This window comes from Papio anubis, chromosome 2 (genome assembly GCF_008728515.1).
Source record: "Papio anubis isolate 15944 chromosome 2, Panubis1.0, whole genome shotgun sequence".
Classification (NCBI taxonomy): Eukaryota; Metazoa; Chordata; class Mammalia; order Primates; family Cercopithecidae; genus Papio; species Papio anubis.
Window position 1 is genome coordinate 139,554,330 of NC_044977.1, and position 24,055 is coordinate 139,578,384.

A 24,055-nucleotide genomic window follows, 5' to 3' on the forward strand; every position below is an offset into this window, starting at 1 on the left:
ATGGAAACTTACCTCTCACATTTTTTTTTCAGAGGCGGCCCGACTGTCGACCGAATGCCCAAGGCATTGTGGGAGTCATGATTCCAAGATGCCCGCGACGGAAAATGGAACTTGTCAGCTCCTTGTCACGGGAGCATTGTGGGCGCTACAACTCACTCAGCTGCAGTGAAAAGACTGTTGCATGTCTCTGTGCAGCCTCTTATCGCGGAGGTCTGGCTTCCGCTGCTGCTGCGCGGCCCCTCCCCCGCCCGCCCAGCCCCACCAGGAAGCCCAGGGCGGACTCGTGGAGCTCCTAATGCACGCGGCGGCGAGGAGAACGCTCTTCAACTTTCGGCTGGCGTCCTCCCGCGCTTCCCCGGGCCCCAAGGTCGCCTGTCAACCGGACAGAGTCCGCAAGGGCGGGTGATGGGTGCTTGCCCCGCGGCGCCGAGAGCAGGAGGAAGCTGGAGCCCGCGCGGGCGCCGTGGATCCCCTCGGCCTCCCGTTGGTATCTTCCATCTCATGCGTTCAACATTGTAACCTCGCGGCGGGCGTGCAGACCGGACGCCCTCCAGCTACTTACTTCTACCGACTAGCTCGACACACCAGTGGGTTCATTTTGAAAGAGGCCCTTGCACCGGGCTTTACAAGGAAGCCGGCAAGGTTGGATTGAAGGTTAGAAGCCGATTAGACTAGAATCCTGCGATCTGATGAGACTGCCGCCTTAAAATGCACCAAACAGTTTTTGAACCTGGAGGGCTAACAGGCGGGAAAAACATCTTCAAGATTGCCACTGTACAGCCTGTCCAGTTTTGGAAATCCTTAGTGAAACTGTCACACAAGCACAAACACTCATATGTCAGCTTTCCTTCTACTTTGTAAATAATATTTGTAATTTACAAGCCACTCTATTTCCAACTTTACACCATGTGATTTAGAGAAAGCAAAGCTCCCTCTTTAAAAATAATACATTACTTTCTGAAATACCGCGATATTCCACTGCAAGTAAGCCATATTGTCGCTAGAGCAAATAAACCACAGCCCCACATCATAATTCACTGGGTGCTGTAAGATGTAACTTGGCTTCGCTTTGAATGGAAAGAATGCTGAACGTCTGTGATGCGATGAAGTTTTGGAGATTGGGGGCAGGATTTCCTTTGAATGTAAGGAATTCGGATAACTTGTGCAACGAAGATTCTAATGAAAAACGTTTGTCCCATGTTTGGGACACAATTTGGGACAAAAATGCTGGATATGGTACAACATTCTTCCTGCAGGTTAGGTTGTGTTGAAGAAAGTGAGGCCAGCTCGCGGTGAAGGAAAAACATCAGAAAGGTGCTAAAGTGCAGAAATACCTTCCAGAGGCACTAACAGCCGACTTGAGTTCTTGACCTTTAGCTAGATCCACAAAGCACTGAGTTAAAATTGTACACTGAGCCCTTCCAGAACAAATAATTAATTAAATGGTGCCTCTTCCCAGCGTTAATCGTTTAAAAGGACTCAAGTACCCACACAGTTTTAGCAAACTAAAAGAACACTGACACTTTCTCAGAGAACAGGAATGGGAACTTTCTATGTGCCCATTAGTAACTACCCCAAGCTATGAAGACTTCCATTCCTCTTACTAAGCATTCAGCAACTACATTTAATGCCTACTATGCCAGTGATGCAAGAATGGATAAGACAGTCCCTACACTCAAGGATAACACCTCTACTAGGTGAGAGACAAACCAATTAATTCTGCATAAGGGATAAGTGCTATGATGTTAGAAGCAATCCCACGAGGGCTCTGAGGATGGTGAAGGAAGGGTTCCTGGAGGATTTACATTTAACTGGTGCCTTGAAAGATGTGTAGAAGTTGGCAGGATCAAAAGGGAGTAGAGTCCAGGTGGAGAAAAGAAAAGAGCAGGACAGGCTGGATGGCGTGGCTCACACCTGTAATCCCAGCACTTTGGGAGGCCATGGAGGGTGGATTGCTTGAGGCCAGGAGTTTGAGACCAGCCTGGGTGACATTAAAAGACCCTGTCTCAAAGAAAATGAAAAGAGTAGGGTATACACAAGGGGCCTGCCAGCCTTCTCAGCCTTTCTATGAGAAGCGAGGGGAGGGTAGTACAGGAAAGTGGCAGGAGATGACGCTAAAAGTAGGTCTGTGTTAATCTAACAAGTCTCAACTTTACTGTCAAAACTAATGAGCTAGAAAAGTTTAGGCAGCAAGGGCCAGAGATGGAGTCTAGACTTGTATTGCAGAAAGTTCCTGTGAAGGCAGCTTGGAGGGTGAATGAGAGTGTGGGATGGAGGGGTGAATGGGTGTGGACAGACTGGAAAAATGACTCATGCAGGGAATGAGGAAGGGAGGAGCCTTGGGAGACTCTCAAATCCCTGGCTTAGCCTACTGAATTGCTTACTACTTGCCTTTTAATTTCTTCATTTTGCCTCCCATTGTCTATGATATTAAAGGCCTAACTTCTTAGTAGAGCAACCTTTGCATCTGCTAGCAGGTTGGTGTCCTAGCTGGCTTCCATGCCCCTCTGCTTAGAATGCCTGCAAACCACTAAGGACTAATCCTGGTGGTAGAAATTTATTTTCAATTGTTCTCAAACCCTTGTAGAATTCCAAGTTAGAACTGTGGTGTTCTTTTATCATGTGGGTTAGAAAATTTGCTGTTTGGAGCAACATGGTGAAACAAAGGACTTTTGAACCTGTTTATGGTGCAAAAGGGGAAATTATGTTTCTACTTCAACACTGGAGGAGGGGGGAACTTCTGGGAGCAAAAGAGAAATTGAAACTGAGATGAGACATGTTTTTTGCTCCATGACAGAATACAAAGAAATACAAGGATGATCCTTTAATGTTAGAAACAGTAGAATAACCATCCTGGTAAATAAAAAAGAAGAGAAAAACATGTTATTTTACATTAGATACAGAGGAAAACATGGCTAAGAAAACTCATAAAGCAATGGTCAATCTATAACTCAAAATGAGTGCAAATAAATTGTGATATAAAGCTACATCACCACTGATTTGGCCTAATTTACTATCATTGATAACATAACATGAATGATAATATTTAAAATATTAAAGCACTGTAACAGACACCAGATCATATGTTAAAACTATTAAATCATGGTGTCAGCTTTCAACTGCCAGTAACATCCTAACCACATTTCAAACTATGGAAAGTACTAAAAAATCATTATAGTAATAAAAAGTTAATAGTTCCTCATTTAGAATGCCATTGATATTCCCTCAGTGCCAGGAGAACATTATAGTTACTCCTATTTCTGTGAAGTGTATAGTCCACAGGTTCATAAGTGAGTATATCCGTGAGTATAAAAAGAAGGTCATTTCTGGGTGGAGAGAGAAATTATAGAAAACAATTTCAGGTGAAATAAACTACATTTTCAGATAAAGGAAAGAGTGTTCACTACAGGTTCCTGAAATATTTCAGTCCATTCAAGTTTTAATTATACCAATGAATCTCAAGAGAAATACAGTTAAGGGATATGGTTTTTATAGATAATATCAGCTCCTTGTTTACCAATAATAAAGATAAAGATAATGGCAGCATTTATCTTTTTCAGTCCAATGGGGATATTTAAGGTAACTATGTAAGTGTGTGAGTGCCTGTGTGAATTGTGACTTACTTCTTCTGCAAACCGCATTCATAGCTCAGTAAGCTGTCACTGCCTCTGCAATATAACTTGTCTTTCCTGACACACACACACACACACACACACACACTTACCCACACAAATCACCTAAATAAAAATATCTCAAGGAGGTATACTCTTTTAAAATGATATTTTTATTATACCAGGATAAAAATAATTGATTGAAAGATGATGTCAAAACCAGAACCTAGTCTCATGTCCTGTGCTTCCTAATCAATATTTAAATATAGATAGTCAAGAGAAGATGACTCTAAAAGGCAATCAAAAGTTGCAAACATTCTTGTATGGAGAATCAAGTTTAAGTAGATGCATTAAATGTATCACATTAAACTTCACAACAGGGTTGAGGAGAGAGGTGAGACCTTTTGTAGAATTCAAACTTTTTCAGATATTTGAATAAATATACTTGAGAAAAAGAATTACATGAATTTAGTTTATCTTCAAAGACCTTTATATATTTTGTACACAACACAATTTCTTTGTGCTCACTATTTAAAAATAAAAATATGTATTCTAATAGATACTATGTATATATTTGATATATATACAATATTATACATACATGTTATACATATACATATAATATACATATATGTATACATAATATACAATATATGTATAACATATATATGGCACATGAATGTGAAAATATATAAAATCAGTATCTTTGCTACTAAATGTTTGTAAAATTTAAAACAGTTAAATATTATGCATTTCTCAAGTTATTTTACCTAAAAGTTGAATCTATATATTCAATATCATTATTTTGGGATTTGGCAATAGAGAGACAGTAAGCAAATACATTTTGAAATTAAAAGTTCAAAATTATAGAATTTTAGCATTGAATGGAATGTTAGAGAGCATCTGGCCTTGTTCCCTTGTTAAACCAGAGGAGTGCATTATATAAGGAACTTGGCACCATGGCAGAGCAGAACTGACATCAGTGTCTTCTGACTCTCTCAGACCATTCATTTTCATTGTCTTTTTTTTACTTAAAGACAATGAGGCCAAGAAGCAGCTCTAAAATAGGCCTAACAGTTCCCCCAGTTTAATGTGAGGAGGTGCTACATTAGACTTCCAAGAGTATAGTTCTTCCTTCCTCTGTTTCTTCCTTTCTTTCCTTTTTTCCTTGTTTTATTCTTTCTATTTTTTCATCCCTCCTTTCTTCTTTCCATAGAGAAAACACCTTTCACACAATGACTCTATTCATTTCACAAACATTTATTGAGCATCAGCCATGGCTAACTCCTATTCTAGGTACTGTGGTTCCAGAAATGAACAACACAGATAAATCACTTCCCTCAAAGGGGTTGCATTCTACTAGGGGGAGAGAAGCAACAAAAAATAAGTCAAAAATAAAAAATAAAAGATAAATAATGAGGTAATTTCAGATGGAGATAAGCGCTATGAAATAAAATAAAGCAGGTTAGGGGGATTTGGGAGAGGAGGTTGTGTGAAACAGGATGGAGGACTGAGCTGGTCATATGCAGGCAAGGTTCTCGGCGAAGTGAGGAATAACTGGGGAAAGAGCATTCAAAGCAGTGGGACTGCATGGCAAGAGCCCTAAGGCCTGAGTTCACCATAGGGCTAGAGAGCCAATGGTGAACAAAAACGACCTAACCTCAAGGAGCTTACAGTTAAGAAAGAGGGAAAAAATGAATCTCAATCAAATTCATCACACTCAAAATGCAAAGCTACTTTTCCTCACTGGGAACCATTGACATGTTTGATTATGTTAGAGGCAAGGGTCGGGGTGGGGTGATGGAACGTTATCTAAATTTGGTTTTCACAAAGATAACTGAATAACTCTTGACTGCTGTGTAAAGGCTGATAGTCTAATCTCAGAACAGAATGCATGACATGCACCACTGCTGGGAATGAGAGCAAACCAAAAGTGGGCTCTGTCTAGGAGGGCAGCGAGCAGCAAATGGCTGGGGACCCAGCAGCAGAATGTGATTTGGTTGAAGACCCTCAGCAATGGGGTACAACAAACGTTAGAACCTTACATCTCAGAGTTGAAGAGAAGCTGTAAGACTCATGATCCTCAAGATAATGTACCTTGAGGGAAGGGAGATATGGTATGCCTGTCTGTGTGTGACTTATTTATTACTTGGTGTCAACACAATATAGAAAATTCAAAATTAATGAAGGTAGAATATTTTTGTATCAGTGGTGTTTCCAGTTCCCAGAGATAGGAAACTGTTCGTATTACAGTTTATTTCCTTCTAGGCTTTTCCAATGCATTTTTAAAAGCATAGTTAATATTGTACTATATATGCAATTTATTTTCTAAATTGAATCTTTTAAGACAAGCTTATAAAACAAAGGACACCCCCCATGTCATTTATATGTAATCTTAATTTTTCATGAGGTAATGGAAGCTGGAAAGTTGGCCCTTGACCAAAGCCTTGCAGCTAACACAAGGACAAGCCTCCTGCCCCACAGTGTTTCACAGCCAGTACCCTAAGCTCTGGAATTCATCTGTCTAATAGTGTAATATATTTATAAACACTCTACCTGGGATGTATGTATACCTTCTACTATGGACTGTCATTAGAGACAAGGAAATATGCAATTGTGGTCTTTCAATAAATTAAACAGATATAAAAATAAATATGTAATACAGCCAGAAGATCAAAATTGACATATTATCTATTTATGCTTATAATATGTAACTACACGTAATATTGTAAAACACTTTCTACCATTTCATAAAATTCTGTGTTGTCATTTAGCCCAGAATTCCCTTGCAATCTTTTAAAAATAGTATCTAATAGGGCTTTTAATATAAATATTGTGGTGTAACTCTTTTATGTACTGTAACCCAAACATTTCTACATAGTAACACTGTTCCATATAGAAAACAAATATGAAAAAATATGGCCATTGTCTTATTTATTTCTAAAGGCAAACCAATCTTTGACAATGCCAATAGCAGGGTTGATGTTCCTAAATGTTGGCTGTATCTCTATCTACTTATTCATTGTATTCTTGAGGTTCCTTTCTTTTGGTTTCTATGATATTCCACATCTCTCTCTCTTCATTCCATTGTGTGAGTTCTCTCCGTGGATATTTTGTTAGCTCCTCTTATTCCTTCTTGCCTATCTGAGTTTCTTGAAATTACCTTCAAATCCTGTCTCAAAAGATGTTCTAAAGAGACCTTTGAATAAGAACAACATTTGTCCCATTAATAAATGGTGGGAGTTTCACATATCTGTTTCTTTGTCTCTTCTTTCCTCTTTGCCTTGTCCAAAAGAACGGGAACTGAGCAGCACAGTCACAAATTAATTTTAATATCTTAACTTAGGCATCAGTGCACTGGCTATTGCTCCTTAATACATTTAGCACATAGTCATTGAGGGCTGACTATGTGCCAAGGGCTGTGCTTGGCACTAGGGATGAAGCAGTTATTAAGTCTTCTGCAAGGTGTTCATAGTCTAGCGGTTGGGGACAGACGTGGGGGAAAAAACACAGTTGGAAAAGACTGTAGCAAATGAAACCATTCAGTTAAATTCCACAAACACTGCATGCTTACCATGTGCCAAGCAGATGGCAAGGAGGATAGGACTGGGCAAGGCCGTGCTCCTCACGGACTCCCAAGCAGCTGGCAAATGGTAAAATTACCCGACACTTGTTAAGAGCTTCGTGGCAGAAAGAAAGTCAGAAAAAGTCATGAAAGCCTATTAGACAGATAAGAGACTTGATCAGGAAAACACTTTTAACAAATATTGTCCTAGCAACATGAGGAGAAAGTTTGTTGTTCAGATTTTTCATGCTGTCATTATGGAAAGCTTATTTCCTAGAGGCTGAGGCTTCATTGGCTTGCCTCAGTGAATCCCAAACTGGCCTTGCAACTCTCTCTCCTTGCCTTCCCTAGGCTTTCAGTAACAAATCCTCAACTAGGTGATGGGAGATTATCTGATTAAAGTCATTCACACTAAGGCGAGAATGAGGCTTAATCCTTCAAGAGCGTTTGCTTTAACAAAGGATAGCTTGTTAACCCTAATGAACTGCTCATTGGAAGAACTCTGCAAAAGTATCCCCCCTCCTCACCTTCCCAGACTTGCCAACCCCTCATCCTTCCTTTTCATTTGTCTTTCATGAAGTAAAGGAGGAATGGAAGTGTTAGGGACTCTAAGGTCACACATTATCTCCTTGAACTTATCACAAGAGGTATGTGAGGTAATTATGACCCCATGCTCATAATAAGGAGACTGAAACTAGGGCGGTGGTTCTTAACTCTGACTACATTTTGGATAGGCGGGCTGCAACCCAGACAAATTAAATCAAAATTTCTGGAAGTGGCATCCAAGTGTCTGTATCTTTTTTAAGCCCCTTAGATGATTCCAAAGCGCAGCCAAGGTTGCCAGCTTCTTGCCTAAACTCTGCAAGAAGCTAGAGCTTAGGAAATGGAAATTACCCAGAATAGGTAGCAATCCATTGACCTGTTCCATTTTTTCCTTTGGCAGGTAAAGTTTATTTGGCTCAATAGAAACAATTATCTGCAGGAAACTTGGTCTCAAATAGAATTAGATTTGGGTAGGCTGGTGCCCATATGCATCTAGAAATGAGGGAGTTAGGACAAGCTGTGGATAGCTAAACTGGTGGTGCAAGGTGGTACATTTTGTCATGCACATGGTTGGAAGTCGTGCTTCTTCGGCAACCAAAATATGCTTCACTTCATACCAGGTAAGCATTAGTGGTCCATAGGATTACAAACAGATAAGACAAACAGTTAAGATCACACAAAGGAGAATCCTACATATTCTGAAATGCTTAGGTTGCTGTTTGTTTAAAATTCTATACCCTGTCTCTTGCTAAGAAATTGTGATTATAAGTACCCCCTTGAGAGTGACATCAGAGCCTCTGGGAGATTAAGTGTGTTCTTGGCCACTTCCTTTTGAAGATATACGTATCTTCACCAGTTACATACTCATATGTATAATTATGTGTATTCAACAAAAGCTACTCTGTATATTTAATATATTTTATAAATTCGTTCAATAAATTAACATAGTTAAATTATAAACATAAACAAATTAACAGAACATACCTCATTTGAAACTCATTTGAAGATAATGTTAGACATCTTAGTTTATGGCCTTTGTGAATGTGCCATCAGTCCAAATGACCCTCCTGGCCCCACCTGGATGGATTTGAATGCCTATGTTTCTGCAACGGGCTTAGCAATGAGTAACTGCTGACAGGGCCTGATTCCATCGAGCCCTCCCAGTAATGAATGTGTTTTTAGACAATGTGGAGCATTCTTTTCCTTTTTCAAACTTTTCTGGCCCTAGGTCACCAGCTCACCAGTTACTGCTGCATTTTCATTCTAAACCTTATTGCTATCAACTTTCCTATCTGGTCTATGAATACTCACTGACCACCTGGCATAATTCTAGTCTTTCCTAGAGTCTGAGACTACATGGTAAGCAAAACTAGACCTGAAGTCTCTTGAAGTATACAGTCTAGCAAGGACAATGAATATGAAATGGTAAATAATTATGATCAACTAAGTAAATAATATAAATGTGCAAAATTTAGTGAAGGAGAAAAATGAGAGTGTGTAACTGCTGAATCTAAACTCAACAGATAAACAATTATAATTATTTTAATGCTCTCTCCCTTTTTTATTGAATTCAAATGTCTCACATTATAGTTGAAAGTCTTCACAGTACTTGTACTATATGTGCACATTGTCTGAAATCCTCTTCATTTATAAGGACAGAATTCTATTAGTAGTTGCATGAAATAGTGACTATTTGTGTTAAGTGGCAAGGTGTCCATCACATAGTCCCTAAAGGCAAGATTGGAACATATCTGTGACTGATCATTAGTATATGCTCTTGCTGTTACTGTCTTTGGTGTTACTATCATTCACTTCTTGGGCTTAATCTTTTAAGGATATGATATCTACAAAGGTAGCCAGCTTATCTTTGATAATTTCAAGAAGTATAGCATGTATATTCAAAAGCATAGCTTTTGAATTAATATTTTGAAAATAAAATGAAAATTTAATTTTATTATCATCTGTTTTGTCAAAAATCAAAGGCTCTTTTAAAATCTTTTTTTGCTAGATGTAAAATGATTTTTTCTGTTTCTGGATATAAGGTAACCTGTGCTTATTTTAAATGATGTATCAAGTGCCTTTAATAGAGGTTTAACGATTCTGTTCAAGTTACTACTCTAAAGATGTTTATGCATAGTTATTCTAGACTAGCAAAAGAGCAGTAATCTATAACTCCCACCCACATACTTACTCCCATGCACAGTGTATCTTCCTTCTACAGCTTTAAGACTCCCACGTTCCTGCAAAAGCACTTTCCTACTTGTCATTTAGTCTTTACAATTAAGTAAAGAAAAAGTTAATTGTATAAAAGAAGCTGGTTTCTTGGACCTCTCTCTTTATGGAGTTGTACTCTCTAAAGATAGCCTAAATTATAGACTTAGCCAGGACAGTTTTTCCCCTGCGGAGACCTTTGAAGTTTGTTTATTCTTACAAAGCTCTGGAAGGCTCGTCTGAAAGAAGCTGTAAATAATTTGCCAAAGTCCCTAAATACCAAGAAGCCCATGTGGGCACTAGAAGGTGTCAACTTTGCTTGATTACTCTTGAACTTGTGGGATAGGGAATGTTTGGCACCAATATCAGATTCATGGAAGGCAGCCAAAATTAATTGTTAGAAAGAAGGAATGCTTAGATGATATGTGGCATAACTTTGGGCATTTTCCTTACCATGATGGAAGAAGCAGCCAATGAAGTAAATCTATTTTGTTTATGACTAGATTACTGGGTGACTAAAAGGAAAACACTATCTACTTCGGGGTTATTGGTAACAGATATAACATACCAAGTATGACACATGGGCTAGTTTCCACTGGCAGTAGTTACTGATGTTGCAACCTTGGTCTTCTGCTGCAACCTTGCCCTGCTGCCTTTGTTGTTGGCTGCTCTTGGCAATAGGGCATACCCACCTCCTCCTGCCAACCAACTTGGTGCAATGGCCTGTGCATGACTCACACACTTTTTAGAAGAATCAGGGTAGGAAAAGATTAAGTGTAATTTCCCATGGCCTTGGCTATTAGACATAAAGACAGGCTTTAGAATCTGTTATTAGGCATAAGATTTTGGACAGTTTTTTTCCAAGTCTCAGGTTCCTGCAAACTTAAAATGTCTACCTTGTGGAATTGTGATAATGAATGACTTCATGAGAATTATCCTAACATTGGTCAGGCCGTTGATAAATTACATCTATTTTTGTTATTTAAAAGAGTAACCACAAATTTTAAAATACAGAATATGTTTTTAAAAATAAGCTCTTGTTAAGCTTCAAGTGCCTTTGAAATATGAGGATTCAAATCAAATCACAAATTTTAAGAAACATATAGCTATTTTCTACAAGATGGTATAGCTATACAAAAATACCTTTACAGTTTTTATATTACATAGGATGTAATTAAAAAAGAGCCCAAGATGTTTCCTGAAATGATTAACAGGAAGTTTAGAAACATCACTATTGATTGGTCAGTGCACAGGTTTCTTTGGTGGAACTTTTCTCACCCACTTTATAAGCAAAAACATGAGAAAGACAAGTCAAATGAAGTCAAGCAAACGGTATCTACCACATTAACGAAGAGTATATGATGCACAGTTGCATGAAAACCACTTCCTTTAGCACTATATTTCAAAATTTTTTTTTTTTAACTCCGCCAAAGCTGTCGCCACAGGAAGGAAAATTTAGTTGTCTTCTTGCTTATTTAAGGAACACAAGTCAAGAGATTATTCCAGGCATTACTTCATGTTTTTAAGCTTTTACTCCTACCTCCCTGAAAAATGTGTCTCCTGACTGCATCAGAACAAACACACTCAGAATTTTAAGAGGAGAAAATAATGATTATGTGTTGCTAAGTACTGTTTTAGTAACAAATGCTTGGGCCACTAAAATGATGACATCACCCACAGAAAGAATAACATTTACACTTTTGAAAGATATTTTTTTTTTTTTCCCTAACATGATGGGTCACCAATGAGAGGAGGAAAGCCAAATAAAGGCACAAGGAGAGGCCTCTTGGCTCTGGAGAAGGCATCCTCAGCATCCTTTTCTGAAGGGTGATCATCCGCCCCAGGTTAATTAAATAGTCAAACCAAACGTCCGTCTGCTCTTTCTGTATTCCCTTCCTGAATCCAGTTCATGTCAACAAATGTGTACTATTAGTGTAGAAAATCTAATGCTCTCATACTTGAATAGGTTTGCTTCTTGGTTAATCTGCCCAGGTCAGGAAGTGGCTTATATTTCAGGAGTGCTCTCTAATACATATTGCAGATATTCATGCATTTATTCTCTCACACACACGCACTTAAAAACCGCACAGTACCTCACACTGCAATAATCCGATAATATGGTGGTCATGATACCCATATGTATACACATAAGATAGAATGCATTGCTTAAATAGCACATAAGTCATCTATAATCCTCCACACCCTGTAATACCAGTAGCACAGTGGTTTTCTATTTGGAGGTTGCCAGTAGCACTCAAAAGTAAGCTTCTGGCTCCTATAGCAACACATCTGACTGCCCTGGGGACAACATGATTGTCATCCTTCTAGTACACACTCAGTCCAAGGCCAGGTAATGTTTTTTATGGGCAGCTTTTAACCCAAACCAGAAATAGAAGAATCTATAATTATTGTTATTAACTTCTTAAGTATGAGGGAAGGCCATTTTTTCTCATCATCCCTAACAAATAAATATTGATTCCGTTTACTCAATGTAAAAAGTCTTTTCAGTAAGCTATTCTATATTTTTTCTCCAAATCACAGCCCCAACCTCCTACCCCTTAAAGCAAGCAGTGTCCAACTAACATGTAAAATGTAGTGATATGGGTCATTTACATCTCTTAGGATAATAAAAATAAATCATAGGCAATATATAATTACTATGGAAAATGGCAGAGTAATTTACGTCTACTTTTAAGGGGGGCAGGTTGATGTTGCCAGGGGCCCAGTAGCTATTGGTACTGGGATTTGGGAACAATAAACAAGGGAACATCTGCTGTCTCTGGAGGCTGAAATGTAGTTATTTCTGTAGTCTTTTCCACTTCATATCCATGCAGAAACTAAGTTGCATGATGACGCCATTATCAGAAATCAGTGTACATATCTTCAAATGACCGTAGAGTCAACTATTCCATGACAATTTTTGCTGAAAACATTATCTTTACAAATTTAAATAATACTTGAGCTCCTTTCACTTTCATCAAGGTAAACTTGGCTTATCTGAAATTCACCTAAATGTAATAATTTATCTCCTATGAAACTTTTACCTATGTAGTAATTCCTGTTTCTCTTCAAACAACAGTTTTTCCAAGCCTGTGTTAGCCAGAGATAATGGTTCATTCATTGCATTCCCATCCCCAATTAACACATGTGCATGTCCTTGCAAATGTTTGCTCATATGTGCAAGTCCATCGCTTGGTCTGCAGTCTATGTGACTTGGCCCTTTCTCAACTCCAGCTCCTGAGCTTCATCTCCCACCATCCTTCGAGACCCAGACTCTTTTCTACTTCTCAGATGCGCCAAGCTCATTCTGGCCCTTACGCCGGTCAGTCACGCTTCCTGAACTACTCTTCCCGGAGTCCTCTGCATGGGACTCTCAATCCTCTCGTTGTTCAGGTCTTAGCTTAAATATTACCTTTTCAAATAGACCATCTCAGGAGACCATCTACATAAAGATGTTTTTCCTATCTTCTCTCTATCCTTTTACTCTGCTGGATTTTCTTCTGGTCACTATCATTATCTAAAAGTCCTTTTAAAATTTATTTCTTTACTAGTTTGCTCAATGCTTTCCCCACTAGACTGAAGGCTCCTTGAGGGTAGAAACTTGATCTTGTCCATCACTATTTCCCCAGCACCTAAAATAGTGCCCAAAGTATAGTGCTTGATATATGACTTCATGAATAAACTCAGTTTAAAATGAAACCAGAGCTTCTCGCAAGAGTTAAAATCCTCTCATCACATAACGCACTTCCTGAGAAGAACCATAAAGTCAGAGCCACCAAATATCTCCTATGGTAGCACTGTAGGAGATAATGCTCAATATTAAAAAGGCTGAATATATTTTTTTAAAGGCTCAATATTAAGTTAAGGCTCAATATTAAATTAATGTAATATTAGAATTTTTTATTTCTTTGAAATTTTTCTGAACTCTTCTGAAAATTTATTATCACAACTTTTCTCCACCTAATGAAACAATTTTAACAGTTCAACTTTAAACCTGCCACCTCTAGGGAGCCTTGTAACCATCACTGCACCTGGAAGTACAGTTCTAAATTATTTTGATCTTTCATGTGGCACCTTCTATTTTTTATGCTGTGTCTTAAAAAAAAATATTTCTTTTAATATTTACTCAACCAAATTGTAAGATTTCTGGCTTAGGGCTGCATCATAATAATCCATAAATTCTTAACTGTAACCAAACCACAGATTTACCTACTTTGCTTCTCAAAAAATAAGTGCTATAGGTCATATATAAATATGATGCAGATTCAGTTTAAAGGTAGATCAACTGCATGGCCTTTATTAAGCTACCTACCTCTCTGAACTTCTATATTTTTCCTTAAATCTGTAAAGTGGAAATAATAGTACTTATTGCATAGGACTCATGAGGGCATTAATTGCATTACTCATGTGATGCACCTGACATATGATGATGCAAAAAAAGTTTAACATGAAATAGCAGAGCTATTATTATTACTAACATTGCAATTATCATCATTATCATTGGTTTTATTATTTAGGGCCTTATGATCTCAAAAACTTAGTTATATGTATTAACATATAATTAGTTATATGTTATAACTAATAGTTATATGTTAATACATATAACTAAGCTTGATATTTTGGATATACAAGAAAAAGAATTTTCCTAGAGCAGTTTTATAATCCATTTCAAGATCAAAAATAGAACAAGGAAATAATTACAAAACAATATTGAAAATACACATAGATGTGAGGCCAGCATAGGCAAATGGCTAATCAGGAAAGGATTCTGGAAGGAGATTACTCTTCCATGTGGTTGAGGAAAACAATGAACCCTAACTGTCAAGGAAGAGTGGGTGCATGTTTTCTTGGGGGCAACGGCAAGGCAGGACAAGGGCAGAGGCAATGGGGCAAGAAATGCAGAGGTCTTGCACCCCAGGATTCTAAAAAATTAGTGGCAGTCATTATGAACTTGTCTCTTTTGAGCTCAGTGGAAAATTGCCAGCACAGAAAAAAAGAGAACTTCTCTGTCTATTTGTTGTCTCCAAGGACCACTTTTGGGTCTCAGTTCGTTTGACTCAAAACCGACAAAAGAAACTACACCTGACATTTGCATGGCAGTTTAGAATACTGGCCTCCTCAAGACAGCGTTGGAAGATAGTTATTTCTATTATGCTTATTTTATATACAAGGCTCAGAAATGTTGAGGCTTTTCACTTAATCATTGTTTATTTATTGAGGACCTACTATGCTCCATTTATTTTACTAGAAAATGTAAAAGTAGCATGAACAACAAAGGCCAAGTTTCTGCCCTCAGGGAACTTGCATTCTAGTGAAAGAAACATATAATAAATAATTGGATAAAGAAATAAAAATTAACATGTTGTGTAACATTTTATGTGCTATCAGTGACATTAAAATGGGGTAAAATGACAGAGCGATGGAGTGGGGAATACTACAATTAAATATGTAGTGGACCATGGGAGGCGTCTATTAGGAGATATGTTTGAGAAGAGACCTGAATAAAGAAGAGATTGTCACAATAAGGTATGTGGGCATGCCAAGAAAAGAGAAGGGTATGTAGAAAGTCCCTGTGTCAGGAATGAGCTCAGAATACTCTGGGGGGAAAATGAGGATTAGAGCCAGAATATCATGAATGAAGAGATGAAAGATAGGATATGAGAGAATACACAAAGACATATAAGCTATAGTGAGGAATCTGGATTTTATCCTAATTAAAATAAGAAGCGATTGAAGAATTTTGAGCAGGAAGTCACATGATTTGATGGATATTTTAAATGGTCATATTGGTAGGGATGCAAGAATAGAAAAAGAGGTTTCTTAATAGGCCACCACAAAAACAGAGACATCTAGAACAGAGATGACAGTGTCTTACACTTTGCTCAAGATGTGAAACAGGTGATTCTAGTCAGCATTGGAATATCTTTTGGGAACAGAACAGACAGGCATGCTGATAGATGGAGTGTAGGTGAGGAAAAGAAAGAATGAAATTAAAGATACTTTTGGCCTGGATAATGGGGGTAAGGGAGTAAGGTGGTGCTATTTAGTAAACAAAGAAGATTGATGATGGAGCGGAAAGAGGGGAAGGAAATGAGAGGTTTTATTTGGAGCATGTTGAATTTGAGATGCCTCTTAACATCTGAGTGTATAGATTTAATAATCTGTGTGGGGGATGAACCCAGAAATTGGTAGAAAGTTGAGGAGGTGTGAATTTGTTTTTTAGTTAGGGTTATTTAGATGTCTAGAAATATAGGAGATGTAACTTATTCAAGTTCCACAGTCAGTAAGTGATAAAATGGAACTTGAAAATGAATCTTTTGACACTAACCACAAATTTCTCTTCCTATTATGAATTTTAGGGTTTATTTTCAGTTATGAATGCCGGAGTAGAATATAGGGAAGTATTGGGGGCAGGAATATTCTAGAATCACATATAAAATAATGAAAAATTTTTTAGCTCATAAACTATACTACATTTATGATTGCTCTTGTCTTTGTTTACATAATTATTTGTTCTGTAAGTGTAATGATAACATGCCCATTTAACTTTTAAAAGCTCTGGAATAATAAACCCATAAGATAAGTGAACTACCAGTGCGACTATAGCTATCTACTTTCTTTTCTGAAATTGTCACTTTTTGGAATGCAAAGGAGGATAATTTGACTTCAGACTAAATGTAGATTGAAGAGATTTGAAATACAAAGATAAAAGCTCAATCCCAAACTCAAGCAGGTATTTTTGAACCGTATCAGTAACATTTGAGTTAAGGTGCATCAGATTTGTTTAGCAGAAATGTCTAAGACAAGCAGCACTTAATCTCGACAGTTTAAAAAAAGATTTAAAGTAAATTAATTGACTCAAAAAATAAAATTAAATCAATAAAAATGTAAAGGGAAACAACCTAAAATTGGGAATAATGAACCTAATTGTATGTAAAAAGAGTACTTGATCACCCTGAATGGGAAGCAGAAAGAGAGAGGGAGGCACAAACGGAGGGAAGGAAGTGAGGAAGAAAGAAATAAAGGGAGGGAGGGAGCGAGGAGGGAGGAAAGGAAGGAAGGAAGGGAGGGAGGGAAGGAGGATGGTTTGTTATAGAATGGATGGGCTCCATTGGTCAAATGTAAACAATTTAAGCACCAAAATAGTTGAGTCATAGAAAAAACAAATTCGTGAATCCATAGCAGTAACAAATAGATACATAAATTAATAATTAAATAGATGTTGAAGATGGGAGTTCTTTTGCTTACAGTAGATTGGGAAAGACTAATGCAAATGTGGAGGGAGTGCTGCAGTTGTAAAGCCATCATACTGCAACCATTATAGTAAAGATTGCATTTGACAAGAACATCAATGAATGTTAAATCTGAGGGGAAATTTTTGATGAGGAGCCATCATTATGCAATAGAGAAATCAGACAACACCTTGACTAGGCAACAAAAATGAACATTAACAATGTGGGACATAAGAGGCTCATGTGCCTCTACATATGATAGCAAGAGAGGAAACATCACCTGTGAGGAATTCCAGCAGAAAGTGCATAACCATAATCTAATCATGAGGAAATGTCAGAAAAATAAACAATGAGGAGCACTTTATTAAAATGAAAAAAAGAGTTGGTGAATACACCATATTCATTAAAATCTTCATTTTCATAAAAGACAAAGAAATGATATGGAAATGTTCCAGACAAAAGGGACTAAAGAGACAAGACATTCAAGAGATCTATTGTACAACATAGTGATTATAATTAATAACAATGTATTCTATTCTTAAATATTGCTAAGAGATTAGATTTTAAATGTTTTCTCTACAAAAAGTATTTGAGTAATGCATATATTACTTCAATTGATCCATTATACATTTAGCCACCATGTATAAATATCTTAAAACATGCTTTACACTATAAAAATAAACAATTTTTACTTAACATTTAGCAACAATACACTTTAAAAAGACAGAAGACAACTAAGTGTGATAATTGACTCCAGACTGGGTGATTTACTGGAGGGGAAGTATTTAAAAATGTATTATTTGAAAACAGCAAAATTGGAACATGGACAAATATTAAATAAAAGTAGTGTAGCTATGTAAATTTATGAAGTAGATAATTGAATGTGACCATTATATAAGAGATTATCTTTATTCTTGGAAAATACAGACTGAAAGACCTTGTTATGTGTGATTTCCTCTTAAGTTGTTCAGAAAAAAGTTATGACCATAGAAAAATATAAAGAAGAAAACAAGAGCATGTTATAAAGCAAATGGGATAAAATATTTAAGCAAATCTAGGTAAGGATATAAGAGGTTCATTACACTTCTTTATTTTTACAACTTTTTTCAGCTTCCAATTATTTCTAAATAAGATGTTTTAAAGTAGGTGAAGTGTAACAAGAATTTCTGGTGAGCATTTAAGAAAACTCACTGCCATCAGATATATGATTGTATTTTATTCAGAAGGCCGCCTAGTTTCATAGAAAGTGTTTTTGCTGCTCCTCTAATTCAGCTCTATTCACCTACATAGAACGAGAATAAAAGCAACCTACTTAAAATTTTTCTCTTGTGCAAAGAGAAAATAAATTGCATTAAGGTATACTTTTAAAAAATTTAATTTTTTTTCAAAATCACAACTGTGGTGATTTTTCTCAAAATCATATTGCAATTTATTTTTTTCCAAGGTGAAAAAAAGTTTGAGAATGTGATAACCACTACCTATTTAAAAAAAAACTAAAGGCTTACAATGAAATATCTGCAAAGTAGAATAATAATGAGGTATGAAATTTTATACTAGTTTATGGAGCAACACCAATAGACTAATTTCATTCTTCATCTGCTTTCCAAGATTCCAATATTAATGAATGATTCTATGACATTTTTATTTAAATTTGGATTTAAATATGCAAATCTGGTATTTTCCTCCATAATATTAAAAGTTAAAAAATTAAATAAAAAGTTAAAACCTATATTTAGAAAATGTATATAAAGATGAAAAATAAAACTGGAAGGAATTTTAAAAACATTAAATTTAAGTGCCTAACTTTAGTTAATAAAAAATAATAAAAAGCATCAATGATGTCAGACAAATAACAGAACTATACTAATTCTCAAATAACAAGTTACATTTTAAAGATTAAAAATTAACGAACAGTGGTTTTATTTTCTACAATGCAGATGTGTAAATTAGATTCCATTTCATTTATTTTTTAAATGGCAATATTCAGAAATATAAAATGGCTTACCCTTATTTTTATATCTGTACAAATTATTTTCTTTATGAAAATGATACATATTTTATCACACAGAGCTCATGTACTGACATAGTTAATATTTTTGCAATCATAATAATTTCTTATTTATTTAGCATATTTTAATTATAATATATGTGAATATGCAAATGTAGCAATCATTTGGAATTTACATTTATTAAAAATAAATAGAAAGTCAACAAACACAGGAGGGCACAAATTTGCTTTTAAATTGCTGAAAGGCCCACATTATCTAAGATACAAAGATTTTTGTTTTTCAATTCAAAACAGGTCATGTCTGCGTTTGCACCCAAACTGTTATCTTTCTTCTAGGCAACAAGCTTTCTTCTCTTTATTCTTGCAAATGGGAAAATGGCCAAAAGAAGAGGAAACAAAACAACTAAACAAAGCCTAAAAGTTTCAATGTTCTTTTGGAAGTTTAGTAGTTTATGTCAAAAACAAATAGCACTGTTATTCCTAAATGTAATTATTATTTGAAAAATAATGTATGCTTATTCGTTGGAGTGGGATAGAGCCCTCTATAAGCAGATCATTCTTTTCTATTTCTGTAGATGAGCAACTTTGGGAAGGTCATCTTGTGAAGGAGGAGGAGAACATCCATTTAACTGTGAGATTAGCAGCATCAACCCTGGAACCAATAGTTTAGTAGATCCCCAAGAAGATCATTCACTTCACACAATCAAACTATGTCTTATTAAGACAGAGACCAAATTTCACAATACTATATACAGCAGTCATCCAGCCTCAACTTTTATTAGATTCAATGAAAACTTATTAGATAATTATGTCACATAAACATAATCTACTAAAACATGGTAAAATATATATCTACAGCTCAGAAGTAAAAATTATATTTTGCAATAATAAATTATGTATCATATTTATTTATGATGAATAAACAATAATATTAAATATTTAATATTTATTAATATTAATTTACTATTAATATTATCATGGAAACTCAGATGAGCACGCTTTTTTTCTTATGTAAAGATAATTTTCTCAAAGAGAGAACAACTTAAAAACTTATTTTCCGTAATCTAGAACTAGGATGTTCATTCAGACTTTATTAATTATTGACAACAACAGCAACAACAAATCTGTCTTGCCAGAAAGATAGTATCTTCTCTGGTGCTTTAGCCTTCATTTGCTGTTCTGAATTACACTTATGACCAACTTATATTGTAATTACCTTGGGCTATGTCTCCTTGTGATTGTTAGCCATTATTTAGTATATAACCATACTACATATAGCACTAAATAGCTCATGATATCAAAATATCTCATAGTTAAAATTGTGGACATTTGAACTTCTGATGGAAGTAGTTGTGTTTATTTTTAAATTTTCTTTATTTTTATATTTTTAGAGACAGAATCTGGCTCTGTCACTTAGGCTGGAGTGTAGTAGTGCAATAGAGCTCACTGCAGCCTTGATCTTCTGACTTAAGCCATTCTCTTGCCTCAGCCTCCAAAGTAGCTGGGACTACAGTCTTGATCTACCAGACCTGACAAGCAGTTGTGTTTAATTAGTGTGTGGTAAAGATGAAGACATACAATTGTAGCGGATTTCTCATAACCATCAACTTAATTTTAAAATTTTCATCAAGTTAATATGTTAAATTTGATTCAACAGTTCACATCTGAGTTTGTAACACTAACAATCTGCTTTCCTTCCTCCTACAATAAGAAGACAGCAACTATTGGTATAGTGCATGAAAATACGTAAAACAAACAAGCAAACAAAAAACCAACCAGGTACTAGGTAACATACTAGAACCAGTATAACAGCACCATTTACCAAAATTTATTGAAAATTAAATCTATTAATTGATGGGATAATGTGGACTTTCTTTTTTGGAAGCCATGAGATTAGCCTAATTTTCTTCAAACCAAATTAAGACAGTTTCAAATACGTCTTGGGATATTTACACTTACCAAATCTCACATGATAAATGTGTGATGTATGAAACCTTCTCAAAATGATTCAGTTATGAAAATGCTCAGAGGCAAACTCTTCAAACTTCCATTTGTGTATATAGCCAGAGTAGTTCACTTAAACTGATTTTTCTTTTCAAAGCTGTATTCAATGCTCTTTAATGTTTTTACCAAAGTATAAAGAAACCAACAGCTTTTAAAAGGAAGATTTAAAAATTGCTATAGTATGAATACAATTGTATTAAATACAGTTAATATGTGTAGGTATTATTCTAGATTAGTGCAAATGAGAATAAAAGTTTCTAGGATCTAGATTATTTTAGAATTTCACTAATAAGATCAGTTTCAGTTTAGTTTGATTTCCAATTATCAATACAAATATCTTTGTTTTCATTCTTACTATATTTTAAGCATTATAAATACAAATTAAACTTATTTAGAAAACAATAAATTTTAAAAATTAGATTTGCATGTTTCATTTAAATTTTTAAATCATGCTGTCTACACTACAAATTAATTTTTCTAAACAAATATTATGAAGAGATATAAAAATAATACTGAAATGTCATATTTTAAATGATATAATATATTTTCACAGTGGGTAAAAACAAATGTAAGAATGCTTTTTTTCTGGAAAGTGCTCAACTAATAATATGCAAAATGAACAAAAGTGTATCTGTGAGAGAGTATTAGAAATAGTCTAGAGCTGGGGAAGAAGAAAAGTTATAAAATTTGTTAATAATCCAAATGCTTCCTCAGCACTAAATTGTGTGCAAAATTACACATACACAAGAATGATAATGTTTTATTTTGCAGGTAAAATAATTTGGAGATCAATGAAAACTTTAAATTTTTCCAGGTTTTTAAAAGCTTGTATATGAAGTTGAAGCTTTGTCAATTTATTAAACCTTTTATTTAAAATGTCGGTTACTTACTTGAAAGAGGTATCAGGTTTATCTAATCTACACTGTAATCTGGCCAGCATTTAAATTGTTGCTATATAAATAGCAATCCAAATAATAACATGAAAAATAGCAAATAACTGTTCTTACCTCAATGCTGTTATAGTTGCTTGTTAAGCTGTTTCACGGGTTGAGACAAACTACCAGCACGTCAAAGATCTGGGTTCTCTGTTCAACTCTCTTCTCTAGTTACATTTTTTTTTCTTCCTCTGCAAAAGGATAGTCCACCAAAAGAGGAAGTTATGAAATAACAGTCATTATGCTTTATCCATTTTATGGGGCATGGAAAATTATTCATGAAGCTTATACTTGAAATCAGAGCAACAGGCTATAATTGGTGCCTGTACACATATATAATGAAAGTATACACATGTTTATATGTGTAAGCAAAGTTTAGAAAAGTTAAGCTATTGAAACCTATAGTTGGCCTGGCACAGTGGCTCATGCCTGTAATCCCAGCACTTTGGGAGGCTGAAGCGGGAGGATTACCTGAGGTCAGGAGTTCAAGACCAGCCTGGCCAACATGGTGAAACTCTGTCTCTACTAAAAATACAAAAGTTAACCTGGCATGGTGGCGGGCGCCTGAATCCCACCTACTCAGGAGACTGAGGCAGGAGAATCGCTTGAACCCAGGAGGGGGAGGTTGCAGTGAGCTGAGATCATGGCCATTGCACTCCAGGCTGGGAGACACAGCGAGACTCCATTTCAAAAAAAAAAAAAAAAAGAAATCTATACTTGATTAAGTAGTGCTCGTTTACACAAGGAAACATGTCCTGTGTGGCTCAATGATCACAGAAAATATTGCCCTATGCAGAAGAAAACTGTCCAGCTGATATATGGGAATAAACTTGCTTTTATAAGTCTAATTAATTTAAAGTATTTGAAGTATGACCCAAATGCTAATCTGACTACAGGCATCTTATTAAAGGAAGAAACAAAACAAAACAAAACAAAAAACCTCCAGTAAACGACATTTTCCTGGAATTTGGGTAGTGGTTTTTTACCTACAAGTCTCAAACTTCCTTTCTCATGAATAGTTGCCTGTTACATAGAGATAAAGCACTGCAAAACTGAAACTGTTACTTACACATGAACTTACACATGATCTTTCACTACTTCAGCCACAAGAGTAAAAAACAGGTGCAGAGGTGCAGATCCTGCAAAACTGAACATTTAGCTGGCTAAGTTTCTTACAGGTTGGAGTAGTAAATGAGAATATTTAAAGGACAGTAGGGACAATGGTTGAAAAAAGACATAAAAAAGTTGATCAAAGCAAATACTACTGCCAACTTCAAATAAAAGGATATATACAAATATATTTATCATCGGTTCAGGTTGCCAGATAATAGAAGCCAATGTGTAGCTTCATTTTTTATGTGTGGCAGTTGGCTCCCAACCTCCCTCGCTCATTGGGGAAGAAGGAGATGGATTGCAAGTGAAGCATAGTAATTATGCAAACCTCCGCGTGTTGCAAGAACCACTTTTTGGACTTTAGAAGCTATCATGCTGTCACTGCACCACACTCTTTGCTTTTTACTTAACCTTATGTCCAAAGAGGCATTAAGAGTAATTAGACTGGGCACAATGGCTCACCCCTGTAATCCCAGCACTTTGGGAGGCCGAGGAGGGTGGATCACTTGAGGTCAGGAGTTTGAGATCAGCCTGACCAACATGGTGAAACCCCATCTCTACCAAAAAAATGCAAAACTTAGGCGGGCACGTTGGCGGGCCCCTGTAATCCCAGCTACTCAGGAGCCTGAGGCAGGAGAATCCCTTGAACCTGAGAGGCAGAGTTTGCTGTGAGCCGGGATCCTGCCACTGCACTCCAGCCTGGGCGACAGGGTGAGACTCCGTCTCAAAAACAAACAAAACAAAGAGTAATTAGAAGATGATTAGAAACTGAAATATTTTCCATTTCACCTAAACTCATACTTAATATGAGTTTGCAGGAAGTTAAACAAACC

The 24,055-nt window shown here is 36.1% G+C and overlaps 1 protein-coding gene and 1 pseudogene across 21 annotated transcripts in view; one reads left to right on the top strand and one right to left on the bottom strand.

The window, feature by feature from the left end:
- The window catches only part of MBNL1 (muscleblind like splicing regulator 1), a 220,110-nt gene extending 197,567 nt beyond the window's left edge, over positions 1 to 22,543 (bottom strand). For 13 of the 20 annotated variants that reach the window (XR_004182249.1, XM_031663667.1, XM_031663668.1 and 10 more), the window contains exon 1: positions 13 to 668. The gene's annotated coding sequence lies outside the window, so the exon portion shown is untranslated. Of the gene's footprint in view, positions 1 to 12; positions 669 to 22,181 lie in introns of those variants that run through there. The other 7 variants (XM_031663676.1, XM_031663675.1, XM_031663657.1 and 4 more) reach the window with 7 other exon arrangements.
- On the top strand, positions 168 to 3,543 carry LOC103882264 (annotated as a pseudogene). The gene has a single exon (XR_644024.4). The product of XR_644024.4 is annotated as an uncharacterized LOC103882264 (transcript).
- Positions 22,544 to 24,055: the final 1,512 nt, after the last annotated feature.